Source organism: Macaca nemestrina, chromosome 4 (genome assembly GCF_043159975.1).
Source record: "Macaca nemestrina isolate mMacNem1 chromosome 4, mMacNem.hap1, whole genome shotgun sequence".
Classification (NCBI taxonomy): domain Eukaryota; kingdom Metazoa; phylum Chordata; class Mammalia; order Primates; family Cercopithecidae; genus Macaca; species Macaca nemestrina.
In genome coordinates, this window is record NC_092128.1 from 63,681,184 (window position 1) to 63,703,871 (window position 22,688).

Genomic DNA, 22,688 nt, shown 5'->3' on the forward strand with positions numbered 1-22,688 from the left:
CTCTCTCTCTCTCTCTCTCTCTCTCTCTGCCTTTGAATGTGTGGCTTGTGTGAATGTAGGTGGAGAAGGAGGAAGAGGACCAGGAGGATTTAAAGAGGGGGAGAATGGGGAAAAGGGAGGAGGAATTATCTCTACTTCACTAGATTGACTCATCAAACAGATCTTATTGTATTTGTCAGTTTCCGCAAGCCTATTGATCAGTCAGTATTGTTAAGAAAATAAAATCCAAAAATAATGTTGATTTTACTGATTCCCACACTTGTTATCCTGGGCACTTTTCATGCTCTAGGCAATGGATTAAGGCTACAGATGACAAGAGGCTTGTCTGTCTTCCATGGATTACTCTCTATAGACATTCATTCTGCAGAGGAATTCATGTCGCTTTGGGATTATTTCAAGGATTGGACTAATGAACTATCCTATTGAAATCTCACATATAATTAGTTTAAATGCTTTAAATAGTTTTACCATTTTTATTAGTATATATTTTATATCTTTAAAATATTTTTATATGTTTACTCTTGTTTTCTAGAATAGAAGAGCAAGTTATTTTGTCAAAACTAAACAGGATAAAAAAATTTATAAGTGTGTCAATTTCACCCCTGTAATGTCTAATCCTGAAATATTTTGATATGCTCCAAGTAAAACAAAAGGCTGTACATTTAGATAAAAGAGGGTCAAAAATGGCTACATGGGGGAAGAAAAACATAAAATCTGGATTTTGAACCACAAAATCAGGACAGAGTTATTTCACTTCAGAAAATGAAAAATTTAAATCAATGTTGATGCATGGAAGTTGGTAGCACAGACACCTCCACATATACACTATTTTTATAAACTGTGATCTGATTCTTTATATTTGATATTTTTCTTACCCTCCAAATTATTTATGATCTTCGTGTTTTTCCAGATGTTTAAAAGTTTCATGAGTTTGCATTTACATTTGCTTTTCTGCAGATTTTTTATTTAAGAAATGTAAAAATAGTAAATTCTTCAGGCAAACTAACTGTCCTAGACAGATTAAATTGTAAAATATTAGAAATGTCCGGCCACACACAGATAATTCAAATGTTAAATTAAAAATGAAAGAAGAAAGTAAATGCCTGAAAAATACTCACAAAAGCATTTAGAATATTATATTTCTACTGCCTTCTCATTCGAATTTGCTCAGAGTTGAATAAAATTGTATTTAAATTTTTTTTAATATCCCCAAACACCTGAGGATAATCAAACTTCAACCTATTTCTCAACTAAAGTAGAAGCAAGATATGGGTAGACCTGGATGTGAGGTATCAGAATCTATCGGAATCTGACTGCATGTGTACATTGAAGATTTTAATCCACTCCTCCAAAGATCAGTCCTTTTTTTTTTTTTTTTTTTGAGACGGAGTCTCGCTCTGTCACCCAGGTTGGAGTGCAGTGGCATGATCTTGGCTCACTGAAACCTCCGCCTCCCAGGTTCAAGCAATTCTCCTGTCTCAGCCTCCCAAGTAGCTGGGATTACAGGTGCACGCTGCCACGTCCAGCTAATTTTTTGTATTTTAGTAGAGACGGGGTTGCACCATGTTGCCCAGGCTGTTCTTGAACTTCTGAACTCAGGCAATCTGCCTGCCTTGGCCTCCCAAAGTGCTAGGATTACAGACGTATGCCACTGTGCCCGGCCAGATCACTCCTTGCTCTGAGAATCCGTGGCCTAAATTCTGAAATTAGAAAACCTGCTGTATTTGACACCATAACTATTGATTTTATTTTACTGTATCACTTACTACTTTTTAAAAGTCACAAATATTATATTACATTGGCTTTTTTTTTTTTTTTTTTTTTTTTTGAAACAGAGTTTTGCTCTCGTTGCCCAGGCTGGAGTACAGTGGCACGATCTTGACTCACTACAATCTTCACCTCCCGGTTTCAAGTGATTCTCCTGCCTCAGCCTCCCGAGTAGCTGGGATTACAGGTGCCCACCACCACACCCAGCTAATTGTACAGCTAATTGTATTTTTAGTAGAGACAGGGTTTCACCACATTGGTCAGGCTGGCCAGGTTAGTCTCAAACTCCTGAACTCAAGTGATCCACCCGCCTCAGCCTCCCAAAGTTCTGGGACTACAGGCATGAGTCACTGTGACCGGACTTATATTGGCCTTTTAACATTGAATTTTATTTAAGGTATAAGTGAAATATTCTTATTTATTTCTTCCCCGAAGCAGCCTATTTTCAATTATTTTCTAACCCACAATTTACATCATGTACTATATTTAACTGTATTTGTAACTGAGTGTCTAATATGTTCTAACAATTCGAGTTTTCAAATATGATTAACTTCTGCCATGGAGTTAAATTTGAGCAGTTGCTTAATACGATGATCATGCCGTTGTATACTTTTCTGTCAAATAAATCAGTAGTTTTTAACCTCACCTCCCTCTGTATTGAGAAAGAGTGCTAAAATTTTTGACAGTGGCAACTTTCTGGATGGTGTGCTTGATCTTCTAGAGGAACAATACTTCCCGCTTCACAACAGGATAGTTAACTTGTTTTTCAGTAAAGACCTCTGTAGTCATAGAAGATACATATTAAAGTATTTACACATTGGCTATGTATTTTTTATCTTTTCAAGAATTGGATGAAACCAATGGGTATAATTTTAAAATGTTCACTCTCTATGTTTTGCTATTATTGAAACACATTTGGATAATAATAAACACTGTAATTTAAGAGCAGCATTGTTTCCTAATTTGTGAGATAGTCGTCTAAGTACTTTCCTAGGTTACACATACCCTGATCTCTCTGTGAATGGTTAGGTAGAAATACTAGCTGTATTTGTGCATAAAAGAATATAAGGAGAAATTGTATTTTAGATGTATTTCAAAGATTTAGTGGACAAAATGTATCTGAAATTACGATGCACTTGATTAAATAATCTCAGCTGTTTCTGCAGTTCACCTTCCCCACCCATTTTATTGTGATCAGATACAGGAAATCCCCAAAAGTGTGCCACTCTCAGAAGCAGATGACCTCTTTAAAGGAAATTACTAAATTAGGAATTTTTAAACGAGTTAGTTAATCTGTTCTTCTAAGAAATAACACCAAAGAGGAAACCAGTACTAAAAACACAAATTTTAGTGTTCTTGGCAAGGTGTTTTTCAATTGAGACATGTAAAAAACATATTATTTTTCAATCAACATCTGTTATTTCCGTTTTTATCTTCAAGGAATGCTTCATTCATATTTGAAAAAGACTTACGATCAACAGAATTTCAGCAAATGTCATAGTCAAACATTTGCCTTGCTCTGACTTCTGATGTTGGAAATTCATTTTTAATGAGGGTTTTTCTATACAAGAAATTTGAACCTTTTTTTTCTAAAAAAGAATTGTGTGGGTGAAAAAATTCTTTAGACGATCAGAAGACACTCTATTAATTGGGGAAACTAAATAGTTGATGTATTATTATTCATTCTAGCCAAAAATGATAGTGATTTAGGAACTATTACAGTTGTTGCTGGAAACTGGGGGTGGAGGTTAAAAGCAATGTTTAAGAAATTAAGTTAAACTTTTAGAATCTGACCCTTATGAATGCTTTCAGTATAAGCAACATGTGAAAGCAGGAGTTGAGAGGAGGAATTGATAAAATGCAAAGAGAATTCAATCTCTAGGGAAGCATTAACTCTTCCCTCTCCCTTTGACTCTCCCACCCCCCATGCCCCGATCCACCCTCATCATGAATAGTGATTTCAGTAAAAGAAGCTCTTACTTCTCCTGGACTGAATTTGTAACAGTTTGGAGAAAAAAAAAAAAAAAAAAGTTTTGTGTTTTCCTGTTTTCTTTTGCAATATTAATGTTTATAATACTTTAAGGTAAATAGGGACTCAGAACATAAAAATATTCCTTGTTTTTCAAATGAATTGATGTGATAAGTCTTAACATTAAAACAATACAGAAGGAGAACAAAAACTGTTCAAATAGTCATTGATGATGACGGTAGATTTGAAGAAAATCCTAGACAATTTAGGTTATCAGAAATTACAGAGAAAGTCTTCTAGTGGTAAACTGTCCTTTCCCTGAGAGTTTGAGTAATGGAGCCGGTAGGTGAACTTTATTAGGTTAGTAAGTTTGAGTGGGGGATGAAAGAGAGTGACAAGAGAAGGGATGCGTAAAATTTCCTAAGTTATGGTTAGTATCCCACTTGCCAAATGTAGCTAAAATCCAGTTATAGGAATGATTTATCATTTCTATGGTCTCTCTTTTCTTTTGTCTTCTTAAATTTTTAACATTTCAGAATGTTTGAAAGTAGCATTTTCTCTTTGCCATTTCTATCTGCTTAAGGGTCTTGTCATCACTACTTTGTGAGATTATCTGAAGTATGAATGCAGTGTTCCTGAATATTAATATATTAAAAGCAGGGAAACACTGAAAATACCTGGTTTTTTTTCTTTTTCTTTTCTTTTTTTTTTTTTTTTTTTGAGTGAGAGTCTCCACCTCTACTCAAATGGAACAAGAAAGTTTTCAAGTGAGACAAAAATCCCATTGTTAATACTGATCAGTACAGGCTAGGCAGTGAGGAGGAAAAAATGAGGCATCTGTGGAATACAAATGAAATGAGCAGGTTGGCTATCGGGTGTTTCAGGATATTAAGTTATTAGTTATTCGCTTTCAGTAAAGGCATACACACACCTTTTCACTGAATAAATAAATAAGTAGGTCTACACTAAATAAACAAAGTGAAGAGACTAAGCAATATGGTTGAAAGGATTACTTTACATCTGAGTCACGCAAAGCAGATGCATAGAGTTTCCCTTTGTTATCCACTGAAAAAGAATGTTGCACCTCAGATGTAAGTTTATTACAATCTCTATAGCCTAGGAAGAGGCCTTTTTTCTTTGTTTTAAATGTTTTTAATGAACTTGAAGCTGATAAGGATTAAGAACAGGAATGCTGAAACCTAGAATTAAAGCTCCTTAAAAGGGTTTATTATAATGGCAAAACCAACTGTTTGGTAAACGGTGATTCAAAATCTACAGTGCATTCTGCTTTTTAAGGGCACAGATTTCTCTAAGTTGCAATAGTTAGAAAAAAAATGACTTCAATTATTTTTATTCCATTTTGTCTCAAGTGTAAAATATCATTTGATCCAGTTTATGCTTTCCCCGCCCCCCAATGTGTAGAGTAGCATTATATTCCAGGTTTAATTTCACTGCCTTGGCTACAAAAGCAGCTGTCACCTTATGGAAGAGATTAGAAAATGCCTTGTTTATTAGTTAACAATGTTTTTATTATGGACAATAATATGTTTTTAAATATCCCCTTTTTTATTAGAGCATATCCTTAGAACTAATCTCTTTGAAAATCAATCAACATAAATTCATTTTCCTTTTCCTGTTGTATCAAGGAGAACAGAAATAACATCCAATACATCTAAATTTGAATCTTCTTAAATTACAGATTCAAGTTGAAAAAGTTTGACTTGAAGACTTAAGTGACAATGTGAGTATTCCTTTGGTTGATTTTTTAAAGTTGATACATAACTTTGGTGACTTAAAGCACTTTAAACATCCCCAAACATCTAATTAAATTTTATAATCTTCCTTTTGAGACAAAAATGATGTTTGCCCAATGCAATTGTGTTCTTACATACACCTGGCCATCTCAACTAAAGCTTTATCTGTGAACTGCCATAATGTGCTGATTATACGTGAGGAAAACAAATTAATTTATTTTTTGAAACTATTATTTCAGACAATGAGTGTAGTTCTCATTGTGTAACTTTGTTGAAATGACATTTGATGTTTTTGATAGAATGGTACAACACGGCAACTGTAGTTTGCAATATATTGAATTTTAGAAAAATGCTAAGAGAGTGAATGCAAAGTGTTCTCACCACAAAAGTGGTAACTATGGGAGGAAATGCATATGCTAATTAGCTAGATTTAGTCATTTCACATTGTATATATGCTTTAAAACAATATGTCCTACACAGTTAATATATTCAATTTTATTGTCAATTTTAAAAATAATAAATAATAATCTGATATTTTAGTGGTCTAATTTCATCTATTAAATACTCACTGCACATTTATTGATGCTGTGAAGCCTCTTTCTGTTCTGGTAAGTCAAAATTGCAATCACTTATGGAAATAGGAAAACTGAAATTGAGCAAATCGAGTTAATGTGGTAGTCTCTTTCTTGGGTTGTTGACATGACTTGGTAGGTGCTTGCCACAGTGTGCAATCCAGCGCACTTAATTTGTTTCTAGAGAAATAATTTTAAATATACTCTTTCTCTACTCTCAAAACCGGTAAACATTGAAAACATTTTACTTATCAAATATCTTGCATTGTTTCCTTTATATTTATCCATTCATTCAACAAAATTTTGAGATATGTTTAGGCACCAGTCTTTGTGACTTACAAAACTAATCACAGGTTATTTTTTTAGGATAGCAATGTATATTCCTAGTCATGAACGTGCTAATGCCAATTTATCTCTTTTTTCCCTGCCCCAAGTTACATAAACTATCTATAAATCTTCCTGTATCTATTTTGGCATAATGTGCTTAATTTTTTAATACATCTATACTGTTATACTCATTTCATTAATTCCTGTGTTGTTTTTCATCCCTTCTATTAACATCTTCTATATTCTTCTAGAAGACTCTAGCAGATGACAGATTGTCTACATATTTTGTTGGATTACTCATGATTAAGGGCTATTGTATTCTCCTAAAGCTAATCTGCCTACAGTTTGCATTAGCGACTCAGGATATAAGATTTTGCATTAGGGACTCAGTATATAGGATTACTTTACATACTTTTGAAAAAGGCTTGCATAATAATCACAATATTTTTCAAGTATTCTAGGAGCTCCTTCTTCCTATGTTTCTATGGTGTTGAGTGCATTTATCTATTATAGCACTTATTGCTTTGTATCACATTTCTTCAGTGGACTCTAAATTCAAAGGGAAGAGAAGCCTTTTTTTTTCTTATTTTATTTTTAATGCTCAGCATAAAATTTGGCACAGAGTAATGCCTATCTTATTAATTAATGGATTAATTAATTAGTCAAGGAAAATGTATACTAGTTAAAATACTATGTTCAGAAATCTCCTACTTTTAACAGTTTTGTAGAAATTATTTATTTGTGTGTATATAGATTATATACTATATTATATTTTATATAATATATAATATACAATATATAATCATACATTATATATTGTATATTATATATTATATGATATATATAATATATAGTATGTGTAGTATATATAATATATAATTGTATATTATATCATATATTGTTGATATAATATATATGTTATTTTATATTTATATATATATATATATATATATATATATTTTTTTTTTTTTTTTTCCTGAGACAGAGTTTCACTCTTGTTGCCCAGGCTGGAATGCAATGGCATGATTTCGGCTCACTGCAACCTCTGCCTCCCAGGTTTAGGCAATTATTCTGCCTCAGGCTCCCAAGTAGCAGGGATGTGCACCACCATGCCTAACTAATTTTTTTTATTTTTAGTAGGGATGGGGTTTCACTATGTTAGTCAGTCTGGTCTCGAACTCCTGACCTCAGGTGATCCAACTGCCCCAGCCTCCCAAGTGCTGGGATTACAGGAGTGAGCCACACACCCAGTCTCTTTGTAGATATAATTGCACTAGTTGTTCATGCTTTTATGTTAAGCATGTATTGGAAGGTAGCCCATGGCATTAGAGAGAATTCTAAAACACTGCTAAAGTAAGTATATTATAGTTCACAAAACAAAATATGTTTAGTTTATCCTTCAAAACATAGAAAATTTCATTGTTATTAACTTTTATGCAATTATATATCTCTTTTGAGATTAAAGACTCCTCTTCAGATTTACCATAGTTACTATGATTATTATGTTACTCCTATAGATAATAATCAAAATGAGTATTCTACAGTGTTTCTAAATGTGTAGTGTTTCCAAATGGTAATGCTCAATTTTTTTAATTTAAAAATTAAGAATGATAGTTATGAAACTCTCAAGAAATAAAGCACCACAACTGTGAAAATTCATGTATTGTGTAAGACAGAACATCTGGATTTAAGTCATAAGATCATAATTTGTAGCAATATAATATAAATGTCAGTTTCTTTGTCTAGAAAGCAGTTGATCACCATCATGGCTGTCAAATGGGATATATTTTTTTTATTGCCAAATACAAGGACATCCGGGGTCCCACCCTCCCTGACATTGTGGAGTCGGATTTTGCAGTCACAGAGTTTGGGTAAGCTTCTGGGCATCAGAATTGAACATGGGGCATGAAGATATCAGGTAGATACTGAGGAGAAAAATTAGTGATTCCGAAATGCCCTTTAGGAGAAAGAGGAGGCAACTTCTTGAGAATCACTTGCCATAGGTACCACAAAGGCTAAATGAAAGACAGGAGGATCTAGGCTTTTGTTAATATTATGGCTTGAAAAGTTGCCCTTGGCCGGGCGCGGTGGCTCACGCCTGTAATCCCAGCACTTTGGGAAGCCGAGACGGGCGGATCACGAGGTCAGGAGATGGAGACCATCCTGGCTAACACGGTGAAACCCCGTCTCTACTAAAAATACAAAAATTAGCCAGGCGCGGTGGCGGGTGCCTGTAGTCCCAGCTACACTGGAGGCTGAGGCAGGAGAATGGCGTGAACCCAGGAGGCAGAGCTTGCAGTGAGTGGAGATCGCGCCACCACACTACAGCCTGGGCGACAGAGCGAGACTCCGTCTCAAAAAAAAAAAATAAAAGAAAAGAAAGAAAGAAAGAAAGAAACGTTGCCCTTTAAGTATTACATGTTAGATTTTAAATGTGCTAAATTTACATATCAAATGCAGTAGGTTTTACCATGAAGAATCAGATCATCTGTATTAAAACGTGAAGATTAGAGAGGGCAGTAGTAAGCAGAGAAAGCATGACTTAAGACTAACAAGTATGAGGTTGCCTTTACTAATCAGCCCTGCAACTGCAGGCAGCTGCAAATTGAAAGAGAACAACATTTCACCACTTCACAAATTGCTGGTGACTCACTTGGCCAGATGTGCATTTGAGATCCTCCATCTTTAGTGGCTTGCACAGAAAGAATGTTATCTTTTATGGTAAATCAAGCTTTAAATTATTAGAAGACCCATTACTAGTACTAAATCCTCAACAGTGAGTGAGTTTTAATAACCTAAGTTACAAACTGCATGAGTTAGTGAATATTTATTTTTCAGAGCAAATTATTTTCCCAGATAAGTGTCATAGTTAACTTTAGGAAGCAGAGAAGTTAAGGTCAACAGGTGAAACACCTGTACAATTATTATGGGAATATCTCCTGCTACTATTTATATTTCAAGTCATTACATCTCATAGGTCAATAGCACTCTTTACTATTTTAACTACTCAACAAGTTTTGTTTCATGCTGTTTTCAGAACACTGGGGAATCCTGATTGGCTGGTAAATAAGTTAATTTTCCATTCTGGTGGAATTTTTACTATAATAGTTTCAACAGGAACATTCTCTCTTTACCTTTGATATCATTGTTAAAATAGCTTGGCAAAAACATGACAATGATTACAGTTATGCAACTATCTTTTTTTTTTTTTTTTTTTTTTTTTTTTTTTTTTTTTTGAGACGGAGTCTCACGCTGTTGCCCAGGCTGGAGTGCAGTGGCGCGATCTCGGCTCACTGCAAGCTCCGCCTCCCGGGTTCCCGCCATTCTCCTGCCTCAGCCTCCTGAGTAGCTGGGACTACAGGCGCCCGCCACCGCGCCCGGCTAATTTTTTGTATTTTTAGTAGAGACGGGGTTTCACTGTGGTCTCGATCTCCTGACCTTGTGATCCGCCCGCCTCGGCCTCCCAAAGTGCTGGGATTACAGGCTTGAGCCACCGCGCCCGGCCGCAACTATCTTTTAACAGTTTCTCAGATCTGCAAATGGACACCCACAAAAATACCATTTAAATTCATGAGATGAATTCTTACAGATATCTAAATTTACAAAATAATTCATGTCCATATTTATTTTTTCATAATAATTTCCAGAAGTCTAGAAACACTATAAAGTTAAGCATGAAAATATAACTGCCATAATCTGAATAGAATTACAATTCCTATGCATAAGTCTCAATCCATGACAAAATTCCTAGATTTTTTAGCAATAAGTAGTGTGACATATTCAGTAGACTTTGAAGAATCATGTTTTATAACACTATCCAGAATTTTGAAAGTTCATTCCTACTGTAGTCCCTCAAAAATACTGTTTCAAATGTATTCAACAGTACTTTCAAATATGAATTAAATAAATGTAGAAAGCCACTTAGTCTCTTACTAAATTGAGTCTATCAGAAAGTGGTTCGAATGTCACTAATTATTTTATAGCAATAATCATGTTGTAGCTTTAAACAAACTTAGGCTTCAGTCTACTTTAAAACTAGCGTGCCAGGATGAAAATAAAGACCTTTCTTTCAGAAATAGAGATGATTGAGTTACATTTAACAAGATGCAGGATGTGGCACTTCAGCTATCTAACAGTGACGGGCTGTTTGCAATCCCAGCAGCTAGATCATATTTCCTTTCCCTCATACAATTTCAGAATAATTTCATAAAAATTACATGATTGACACTACAGCATTCTTCCCATTCTCATTTATTTAAATGTTAATACCTCCATAATAAATATATACTTAAAAAGTATTAAGAAAGAAAATAAAATAAGCCAATTTTACTTTGGTGAATTTTTAAAAGCTTAGTTTATTGTAGAAACCAAGATAGCATTTTATTTACTCCAAATAAAATTTAGATTAATTGAATGTTCTGATTGCTGTTACTTATCTATTAAATGGCCTCGAACTCCTGACCTCAGGTGATCCAACTGGCCCAGCCTCTCAAAGTATATACTATTAAATAGGTACTTTCTATAGTTCTTTCTTGTTCGACTGCATAAACAAATGACAGCATATGGTAAAAAAAAAAAAAAAAATTAGTAAGATATTTTTCTATGTTTTATATCACAGTAATTATATATTATAGTAAATATCCTTTTCTGTAACTTACTCTATCTGTACTTCGATTACTCACCTTTAAATATTCAATTATTTACAGAGTCTTGCAAAATTATTTGTCCTAATTATAGGCACCCAAACAGTGATTATCATTATTAGTTAAATCTCTATGCATATAGGTGTTTGGGCATGTTTACCTGTATTCATCCTGTCATACAGTGCGTATTTCATTAATATATTTGTCTTGCAGTACTGCTTTAATTGAGAGACCTCTTCAGTGGTGAGGCTCATATGGACTGTTTCCTGTGAGGTTCCTAGTAACATTCCTTTCACACAATGGGACCTCAATAAATGTCAGTGAATTACTTCCTGACTATTGTCATGGTTCCTGGGAGATGCAGGGTGGGGTTGACAGCAAGAGACAAAGCTGGCTGTCAAAACTGTTATTTAGATGAACAGTGAAAGTAGGATTTGAAACAAATTCTGAAGGTTTTCAGAACTCTGCCCATTTTATCAAATCCTGATTCAAACGATTCTATGTACTCCACAACCCCCTAAGATCCATTTGAAAAACAAACTCCAGAATTAGAAAACTGGTCAAAGACCATTTTCTTACTTAAAATATAATTGCTTAAAAGGGCTATATTTAGAAACTATGTTTAACTGCAGAAATTTCTGTGTTCTGTTTTGGGATGTGTACAAGAGTAGTTTGTTTTAGGATAATGAAATATGCTTAAATAATAGAATTTCATTAGGTATAGGTCTGGCAAAAATGGCTTTCATTTTGCCGAGTTCTCTGACCCATAAGCTGAAAATCAGGCGTGATAAAATTTAAGAGGTCAAGTCGTTTTCCTGTGGACATAGGTGTAGGAAAAATGTGTCTTCCTTTTCTTTTCTTTTTTTTTTTTTTTTTTTTTTTTTTTTTTTTTTTTGAGACGGAGTCTCGCTCTCTCCCCCAGGCTGGAGTGCAGTGGCCGGATCTCAGCTCACTGCAAGCTCCACCTCCCGGGTTCACGCCATTCTCCTGCCTCAGCCTCCCGAGTAGCTGGGACTACAGGCGCCCGCCACCGCTCCTGGCTAATTTTTGTATTTTTTTAGTAGAGACGGGGTTTCACGTGTTAGCCAGGATGGTCTCGATCTCCTGACCTCGTGATCCACCCACCTCGGCCTCCCAAAGTGCTGGGATTACAGGCTTGAGCCACCGCGCCCGGCCGTGTCTTCCTTTTCCTAGGAGTTTGGTGGGGCTGTTGCTGTGGGAGGCAGGTTTCCGTGCAATTGCGCTGCAATAAAGGAAGACTGCTGTGAGAGAATAAGGCTGTGTGTGGAATGAGGACCCTAAAACGGAGAAACAGTGAGGAGATTGCTGTCACGTGGATGTTTCTCTTCTTAAGATTATAAGGCATTTTGGTATTGTGTATTTTATATATGTGTATATGCACACACGCACATGTATACATACCTGCACACATATGTACGCATATTTATGTATAAACGTATATGTGTATATACTTATGTATACATGCATGCCTACCTTATATACACACGTACATATTTAATGTAATTCAAAATAGCTATTAAACTTTTATGCCAGGTTGTATGCTAAAATGTTAAGAACGGAAAGACAACCCGGACGCGGTGGTTCACGCCTGTAATCCCAGGACTTTGGGAGGCTGAGGTGGGCGGATCCCGAGATCAGGAGATCGAGACCATCCTGGTTAACACGGTGAAACCCCATCTCTACTAAAAATACAAGAAATTAGCCGGGCGTCGTGGTGGGCGCCTGTAATCCCAGATACTCCGGAGGCTGAGGCAGGAGAATGGCGTGAACACGGGAGGCGGAGCTTGCAGTGAGTCGAGATTGTGCCACTGCACTCCAGCCTGGGCTACAGAGCGAGACTCTGTCTCAATAAATAAATAAATTAATTAATTAAATAAAAATAACGGAAAGGCAAATGAATACATTCTCTGCCATCAAAAATTTGCAATTAAATCAGGGAGGCAATGTAAGACTAGCCTTTTAGAAATATACAGCAACAATTTACATGTCATTCAGCTATAAACTTTAAAACATGATGAAAGATAATTACTCTTATCTTTTAAAAAGTATTTAGTTAAGCTGAGGTAGTTTCCAATAAAGTGTCATAAAATAATTCTCTTCTCTACTGAATGATACAAACTCAAGAGTGATTTCTGGCATCTTAAGTATCAGTGGAATGGTTGACTTTGACCCATTTCCTTATTCCAAAGAATTGCTCTGAGATTTCAGTCTTGCAAAAAGTGATAAAAGCTGGTTTCAGAAATCAGATTCAGAACACAGAAAACTGCAGGTTTCTTATTACTGCATTATACATGGATCTAAAGGTAAACCCTATCACCCGAGTCTCATTACCAGAATTGGATACTGAGTATATGTAATGCTCTAGAAATTATATTCAACATCTAAATAGAATGCTATTTTGCAACAGATGGACTAGTGGCCTATTTACACCTTAATTCAATTTTAAATATTTGTGACTAGTATTTGCACTTTAGAATCTTCTTGTTCCTCCAAGAGTTTTATTTCATATATGCTATGGAAGAAACATCACTTTTCAGGCTTTCATTTTGTTACATATACCTGCATAGAATCTGGAATGAAACTACAAAGCAGAGAAGAACATTGTGTAACCACTTCTTAGTGATTCAGTTAATTTTCGAGTTGGGCCTTTTCTGTTACTCAGTGGTCCAAGTAGGAATGACAACACAAGGATTCTATTATTTAATCACTCCATGTAGTAGGCTGTGTATGTGCATATGTTTGTGCATGTGTTTGTGTGAGTGCAGGCTTAGGTTTAGGCCAAAAATGCATAGATTGTATTATTAAATAACAAAGGAAGAGGCAGTACAGTATGATGAGGGAATCCCAACCTGAGTTCTATTTCCAGTTTGGGCACTAACCAATTATGTATTATGAGTTAATGAATTTCTTGGGGGCTCAATATCCTTTTGTATACATGAATGAGATGGATTAGATAAATTCCACCTTCAGTTCCTTCTAGTGCTGAAATAGTATATCCAAAAGTGTATTTCAAAACCATAGTGTAAAATGTATCACTTAAATTATTAGCAATATTTAATTATTTGGGTTAGGAGTAAGAATTTAATGGTTCATATTTCTCCATGCAAATCTATAATTTTAATTGGAGAATAAAATGTAGTAACTGTTATATAATACTCTGCCATTCAAACTATTCAATAGTAACTATGATAGCCCCAATAACAACATCTTAATTTATTAAATAAAAGTATTTGTAATATACCTCCTACACTAGACTCTCAAGTAAGAACCTGGGATAAAGTCAATTACATGCTTCTGACATTAAAAGTAATTGGTATGGTGCAGAAGAATTTGGCTGAAGTTAAAGTTTCTGGAGGGTGTCTACCATTCTTATTATTTTGGGAAGAAGGTTACTTTTTCCTAAGGGGATTATTAGAGACAATAATGTACATGTTTGATTGACGTTCTTTTACTCAATTACATCAAGATATCCATACAGCAGAAAGAAAACCAGTATTATTGATAATAATTTTATCCATCTTATTTCAATGAATAGCTATCGTTTTCAGCCCTGGAATCATTTCTACACACTAAAGTATTTTTTGTGGGGAAGAAAAAAATGAGTAAGGTGTGATTCCTGCCCTTGAGGAGGTTCCAATCTAATGAGAGAAAGAGTTGCATAAAAATACAAAAACAAATACAGCATGGTAATTGTTCAGATAACACAGATGATAGGCACTGAGCCCAACTGGTTTTACAGGAGGCTTCCCGTGGGAGAGGGTGTCTGACTTGGGTCTTAAATGATGAGTAAGAGTAGGTGAAGAAAAATAAAGAGGTCATTCCAAGCCTTTGGCCAAAGTAAAAAATCCACAACATAGGAGAGCGTGTGTGAGTGCAGGAAATGGGAACAATTTTGTCATTAACAGGGTGTAAATTGCAAATAGGAGAGAAAGGAGAAATCAGCAAGTACCAAATCAAAAAGCATTGCTGTAGTCATGCTTGTAACTCTAATGTAGGTGATGAAAGCCACGAAAGGATTTTAAGGAAGAAGATGCCATGGGCAGATTTTCTTTTTAGAAAATGGAATGTGGTTGCAGTGTGGAGTGATGTATTTACTAGGAACAAACATGGAGCTAGGAAGGCTATGTAGGTTTCTTCTTTTTCTTTTTTCCTTTTTTTTTTTTTTAGAAAAGGTATTTATTATTTACACCACTGAACCTAGTCCTGTGAGAACAATATACACCGTGTTTCTTTAAAAGGATCAATTCCTTTCAAATACAAGAACTGCATAAAGCAATGTTGTCAACACAAAAGAGTGATAACATTACATATCTGCAGGCTTAAGCATTGCAAATAATATATTTTTTAAAATTTTATGGCTAGATATTTTTACTGAAACAGTGTTAGCGTTAGCCCTTAGACAAGATATATCTGGAACAGAGCAAATACCTTTTGTTCATGCTTTTTAGAAATGAATCAGTGATATGTCCCTTTTACAAATTTATTGCCTTTAATTGCTTTTATGACAATGGTTTTAGGCAAATTCTACTTGGCCACCAAAAAGAGATTCATTCTCGTTCTTTAGTTTTTATTCTTCAGTCCATGTAGGTTTTTAATGGAATGGTCTATACCAGAGATGACTAAACCCCAAATCATAGCAACTGAATATGAGGAGAGAAGGCACATTAGGTTTGTATAAAGGAGGCAAATATGCTAGCCTTGGTGAAAGGTTGCTTAAAGAGGAGGATAAAGAAGTGGGATTTTAGGGAGGCGGAGCTTGCAGTGAGCCGAGATTGCGCCACTGCACTCCAGCCTGGGTGACAGAGCAAGACTCCGTCTCAAAAAAAAAAAAAAAAAAAAAAAAAAGAAGTGGGATTTTTTAAAACATTTCTTGGCCAAGTGGGATTTTTTAAAACATTACACACCTGTAATCCCAGCTCTTTGGAAGGCTGAGGCAGGTGGATCACCCGAAGTCAGGAATTCGAGACCAGCCTGGCCAAAGTGGTGAAACCCTGTCTCTACTAAAAATACAAAAAAAAAAAAAAAGAAAAAAAAAAATTAGTCGGGCATGGTGGTGCATGCCTGTAATCCCAGCTACTCGGGAGGCTGAGGCAGGGGAAGTGCTTGGAACCCAGGAGGTGGAGTTTGTATTGAGTTGGGACTGCACCATTGCACTCCAGTCTGGGCAACAAGAAGGAAACTCCATCTAAAAAACAACAATGACAAAACATTCTCATAAATCCTATTATTTTGGCACAGATAAATAGAGACATTAACTGAGACCAGCAAGAAAAGAAAAGGTGTGAATACGCCCAAGGAGACAGAAGGCAGTTGAATTTTGAACTTGCTGATTTTGAGATTAACAAGTTTGTATTTTAGGTACACATAAGCACTTGGGAATCAGTTTAAAGCTCACATGCCAGAGACAAAAATTGGTCTATTTGTGGGACTCAAGATCAATGTAAAGATAAAAAGTAGGCTGAGGACAGAACTCTGCATTGCAGTGTGGAGCAGGCAAAAGAGTATAACTTTAGCTAAGATAATGAAACAACCAACCTGGGAAGAACCGTGGAAAGTAATCTCATGCTTATCCAGGTAGAAACTATTACGGCAGTCAGCCAAATATGGAAGATGAATATCTGGGAGCTGAGCATTGCATGTACTATTTGAAGGAGTTAGATGGAAAACATCGCTACCCCATGAAGAACAGAGGTGGCAATGGAAACAGAAACCACACTGCGGTTGGTTTGGGAGACCAAACTACAAGAGAAATAATCAACTAATAATTATCTGATTTTGACAAATCAGTGCTCTCTCCTTCTCAAATATAAAAAGATTTAAGAATTATTTTCTGTCCTAGAATTTTGAATTCACAATGAAAGTGAAAATATTAACTGTAAAAACAAAAACTCTTTAGAACACAGTTTTTCATTTAACATCACCATATTGGGGAAATTAATTCTCTTTTCTTTTAAATGATTCAATTTCATTTACTTCTCCATTTCCCCACCAAGTGTTTTCACAGGCCTCTGACAGAAATTGATTCACTTATCACAATGTAATATTATGCCCTTAGCTTTTGTTTTAGGTTGCCATAACAAATGATCTTATGATGAATACTCTTACAATGTCTGCAAAACCACTATTCATTATACTAGTCAGCATCTCAAATAATGACACATATGAAAAATTTCTCCCAGAATTTAGTGCTAGAAAGTGTTTCCTCTGATGAAGAACTGATATACTTATTTTTATCAGTAAATTAAAATGTATTTCCTTTTTAACCTTGGTGTATAGGAAGTTTAACATGAAACAATGTGGCGTGGAAACCAACTTTTTCACATTTCTTAGTTGGTAGCTGAATATATATTTTCCTTTCTTTTATGACTTTTCTTGTTCTGTAATAGTTTAATTGTTTATAAATGTCTGCATATTTGTGTTTATCAAAGTCATCATCAAGTTTTATTAAAAATAAGCAGTACATAACAACAATACAAATATTAGCAGTATATTATTTGGTTCACGTTTTATTTCAGTCTCTCTTATTTCTTAATTTTTTTTTAAAGACAAGTCTTGCTCTCTCACCCAGGATGGAATGTAGTAGAGTGCAATAATAGCTCACTGCAACCTCAGACTGCTGGGCTCAGTGGATCCTCCTGCCTCAGCTTCCCAAGTATCTTGGACTACAGGCATGTACAACCAAACTCAGCTAATTTTTTATGTTTAAATGTTTTATACAGATGATGCCTCACTTTGCTGCCCAGATTGGTCTTGAACTCCTGGCTCCCAAGTGATCCTCCATCCTTGTTTTATTAAAGTGCTGGGATTATAAGCATAAGCTATTGTACCTGGCCTCTTCTTTATTTTTGAAGCTCCCATTTCCCTCCCACACAAACATTGGCATAATAATAATTTTTGTAGTATCACTTTAATTCAAGATAAATCTTTCTCTCCTTGAATTTTCTTATCAGTTACTTTCCTCCTTTTTCATATATTTAATTCCAAGAAAAGAGATGAAATAGAATGTAATACTGGCTTAAAAAGTGTTATTAATTTATTACGCTTCTCTTAATTTTTAATTACCTAATTTTGGGCCTAGTACCAAATAGTACTTTCATTGATAAGAAGGGAGACTGTCCTGGCACTATCATGGAAATAGAGGCATTAGGCTATGGCCCTCAACACGACATCCAAGTGTGTTACTAACCTACCTTTTACTTGCTCCAAGTGGTATGCTTATAAGAAGAGAATATGATAGTTATGAAAATATGAGCATCGTGGTTTTGTGACATTTAAGTTGCTTATTGTACCTTAAGAATAAACATTGCAATTGGTTTCATGATAATAACACGCATCAGTTTTCAATGCCCACAATAAACCAGACATTGGACTATGAATAGATACTTTTTTGTACAAAAAGTTTAATCTCACAACAGTATGCTGCAATATAAAAAAGAAATTATCACTATATTGCCAATGACCAAACTAAGCCTGGGCAACTTAAGTAATTTTATGATTGACAACAAAGCTCCTATTGCATTTTTTGTTAACTTTTCCTCTATACAGTTGCAATTCAGTTGGACTTACATTGTATGTCTCGTTAGATAATATAATACCAATATTATCTATGTAAAGGATTATATGTTTTCAAATTCATCTGCCTTCTGAAAGTGGGACAAACATTCTGCCAGCACAGTTATTCTTTAAATTATATTTATTAGAATGATACAGATTCTTTTTTTTTTTTTTTTTTTGAGTCAGAGTGTCACTCTTGTCGTCCAGGCTAGAGTGCAATGGCACAATCTCGGCCCACCGCAACCTCTGCCTCCCAAGTTCAAGTGATTCTCCTCCCTCAGCCTACTAAGTAGCTGGGATTACAGGCATGCACCACCACGCCCGGCTAATTTTTGTATTTTTAGTAGAGACAGTTTCTCCATGTTGGTCAGGTTAGTCTCGAACTCCTGACCTCAGGTGATCCGCCTGCCTTGGCCTCCCAAAATGCTGGGATTACAGGCATGAGCCACTGCACCCGGCCCGATACAGATTCTTATACTCACGAAACGTGATGAGGGGACATATTATTCCAACTTCCTGTACACAGGGAACAGTTGAATTAGGTACAATGTCTATCTTCGCACCTCAGAAGAGTTCCTAGGATAGAAGCCCTAAGCTCTGCATTCTTACACATAAATAATCAAAGGCCAAAAGCCACTGTTCCTCCTGACATGCTCCCTAATTCCTACAGCTCTTTCCTGTATCTACTTAAAGCTTACTTTTTTTTTTTTTTTTTTTTTTTTTTGAGGTGGAGTCTCGCACTGTCAGCCGGACTGGAGTGCAGTGGTGCGATTTGGGCTCACTGCAACTTTTGCTTCCCGGGTTCAAGCAGTTCTCCTGCCTTAGCCTCCTGAGTACCTGGGATTACAGGCGCCTGCCACCACGCCCAGCTAATTTTTTGTATTTTTAGTAGAGACAGGGTTTCACCATGTTGGCCAGTCTGGTCTCAAACTCTTCACCTCGTGATTTGTCTGCCTTGGACTCCCAAAGTGTTGGGATTACAGGTGTGAGCCACCATGCCTGGCCCTTATTATGTTTTATTATTTTTATTTTTTTTGACCTGGAGTTTTATTCTTGTTGCCCAGGCTGGAGTGCAATGGCACGATCTTGGCTCACGGCAACCTCCCCCTCCTGGGCTCAAGTGAACCTCCTGTCTCAGTCTCTCAAATAGCTGGGTTTACACCACGCCTAGCTATTTTTTTTTTATTTTTCATAGAGATAGGGTTTCACCATGTTGGCCAGGCTGGTCTTGAACTCCTGACCTCAGGTGATTCGCCCCCCTTGACCTCCCAAAGTGTTGGGATTACAGGCGTGAGCCTCTGCACCCGACCCAAATCTTATTCATTTTGAATAAGATTGTGTTCTCCCTGACAACTCAGTTTAAACCTGTAACTCTTTTTTCCTGTCTCCTAGCTCTATTTTTCCCCACAGCCCTTATTGCCATCTGCCATATTGTATGCCTTACTTGTTTATGTGGATTCTATTAACCTCCTCTATTAGAAAGTACTCTCTACACCACATCTGTTTTATTCCATATTACTAGCATTTGGAATTGTGCCTGGGACATAGTAGGTATCGCTAAATATTTATTGGATGAATAAATTCATAGCATACCTAGTATAACTGTGGAAAATTAATGAACTCATTTTTCATTCACTGTGAAACAAATATTATTTTTCTAAGTCATGTAGAAAATATGTAATCTTTTATAAAAGGGCAAAGACAAGACTGTAGTGTCAGTTAAAAATGTATATATATACACATATAAGGCCGGGCGCGGTGGCTCAAGCCTGTAATCCCAGCACTTTGGGAGGCAGAGACGGGCGGATCACGAGGTCAGGAGATCGAGACCATCCTGGCTAACACGGTGAAACCCTGTCTCTACTAAAAAATACAAAAAAAAAAAAAACTAGCCGGGTGAGGTGGCGGGCGCCTGTAGTCCCAGCTACTCAGGAGGCTGAGGCAGGAGAATGGCGTGAACCCGGGAGGCGGAGCTTGCAGTGAGCTGAGATCCGGCCACAGCACTCCAGCCTGGGTGACAGAGCGAGACTCCGTCTCAAAAAAAAAAAAAAAAAAAAAATGTATATATATACACATATATATACACACATGTAATTACCTCAAAATTAGAAATGAACTGTTAAACATTAATATTCATTTATTGAACAAATAGCTGTCAAGGATGATTTTTGTCTTTTATTGAAAAATGATTCCTTTGGTAGTAAAAACTAATCTATCCTTCAGAGGTTTTTTTGTTTGTTTGTTTGTTTGTTTTTTCTTGACGGAGCCTCGCTCTGTCGCCAGGTTAGAATGCAGCAGCGCGATCTCGGCTCACTGCCACCATCTCGGCTCACTGCCACCTTCGCCTCCTGGGTTCGAGCGATTCTCCTGCCTCAGCCTCCCGAGTAGATGAGATTACAAGTGCGCACCACCAAGCCCGGCTAATTTTTATATTTTTAGTAGAGACGGGGTTTTACCGTGTTGGCCAGGATGGTCTCGATCTCCTGACCTCGTGACCCACCTGCCTTGGCCTCCCAAAGTGCTGGGATTACAGACATGAGGTACCTCACCAGGCCTCAGATTTTCTTATAGATAAGAGCGGTTAGAAGAGTAGCTCATTGCATTAGGATATTAAGAATCTAGGATGAATATTTTTTAAAGCATTTTTTCAAACCTGATCCTTTCTCCAGCTCAAATTTTACTGATTTTTTTTAGATAGATTAAAACAGCACGACAGAAGAGTAACCTCAAGTTATGCCACTGAGAATAAGACAGAAATTGTTCAACAGTCATGCCTCTAAGTCACGTTAGGCAGAATGACAAATGGACAATGATACACGTAATGACATGGGAGTCTCTGGCTTTGTACAGAGGTCCATAAATATTTTGCACATGCTTGGAATACATGGACGTCCAGTTGACAGACTCTCCAAGAAAATTCTAAAATTAGATACTAGATCTAAATTGGTCTCAAGAATTTAATAAAAAGGAATGTCCTCAGAGGCTTTCAGGTCATCACACAAAGGGGTATTCATTATGCTTTATTTAGCATTGCCTTGCAAGCCATTTTGGAAAAATTGAGTCAAAAGAGCTGAATATTAAGACATTGATTCACTTTCCCCCCATATTGCAATCAATTTGAATAGCAGCGGATATGCGATTCATGTTAATTGTGCCAAAACAGCAGCAGCATGAATGTTAAATTATTCACCATGTTCACAAACTGTCAAATGGAGCAAATAGCCAACTATTCAAAATAATTGCAAAAAGATTGGCACAGCTGTAATGTGTTTTCAGTGTGTATTTTATATCCTCCTGAAACCAATAGTTAATGCAGAAAGGAATGCCTCTCTTTGATAGACTTAGATGGGAATTTAAATTTCATTCATAAGTGTTTCAAGCAAAAATTAATTAATTCATCTGTACTATAATTTCCTCCTCTCTAAAAAAGTAAAAAATCAAAATATTTCCAGTATAGAAGAAATCAGCAATAAAAAGTGAACCTTCAAAGATATGTTGATGATGCATTGAGAGGTACTTTGTCTCCTATGGTCAAAAGGAAACGAAGTCATTATTTCTAAATTGCAGCCCTGTCTATTTTTATGCTAATAAACACACTTGACCCTATATAAAAAATTTGTTTCCATTCTAAATGTTATGTTATAATATGGCTTACTAAATCTACCATGTGCTGTGGTGTTTAAATGTGCTACATTTTGAAAAGGTGAGGGGAAAAGATGGGATGTGGGGAGGGAAGCACAGAATAGGAGGGCAGAAATAAGGAAGAAGTAAAATAGTTCAAGGTTTAAAAACTTTAAAATATCTTTCTCAGATCTCTTGAGGCAAGAGTTCAAGAGTTCAAGACTTCATTGAGCTATGATCCTGCCAGGGCACGCTAGCCTGAGTGGCAGACTGAGACTCTTGTCTCTTAAAAAAAAAAAAAAAAATTTGGCCGGGCGCGGTGGCTCAAGCCTGTAATCCCAGCACTTTGGGAGGCCGAGACGGGCGGATCACGAGGTCGGGAGATCGAGACCATCCTGGCTAACACGGTGAAACCCCGTCTCTACTAAAAAAATACAAAAAACTAGCCGGGTGAGGTGGC

The 22,688-nt window shown here is 36.2% G+C and overlaps 1 protein-coding gene and 1 long non-coding RNA gene across 4 annotated transcripts in view; one reads left to right on the forward strand and one right to left on the reverse strand.

Annotated features, from left to right (window-relative positions):
* The window catches only part of LOC139362786 (uncharacterized), a 42,332-nt gene extending 24,477 nt beyond the window's left edge, over positions 1–17,855 (forward strand). For both annotated transcript variants that reach the window (XR_011622101.1, XR_011622102.1), the window contains exons 2-4: positions 5,436–5,477; positions 8,123–8,260; positions 17,773–17,855. This is a non-coding gene — a long non-coding RNA (uncharacterized lncRNA). The remainder of the gene's footprint in view (positions 1–5,435; positions 5,478–8,122; positions 8,261–17,772) is intronic.
* The window catches only part of LOC105475417 (semaphorin 3A), a 539,208-nt gene that overhangs the window by 230,463 nt on the left and 286,057 nt on the right, over positions 1–22,688 (reverse strand). The gene's annotated exons all lie outside the window — the stretch shown is intronic.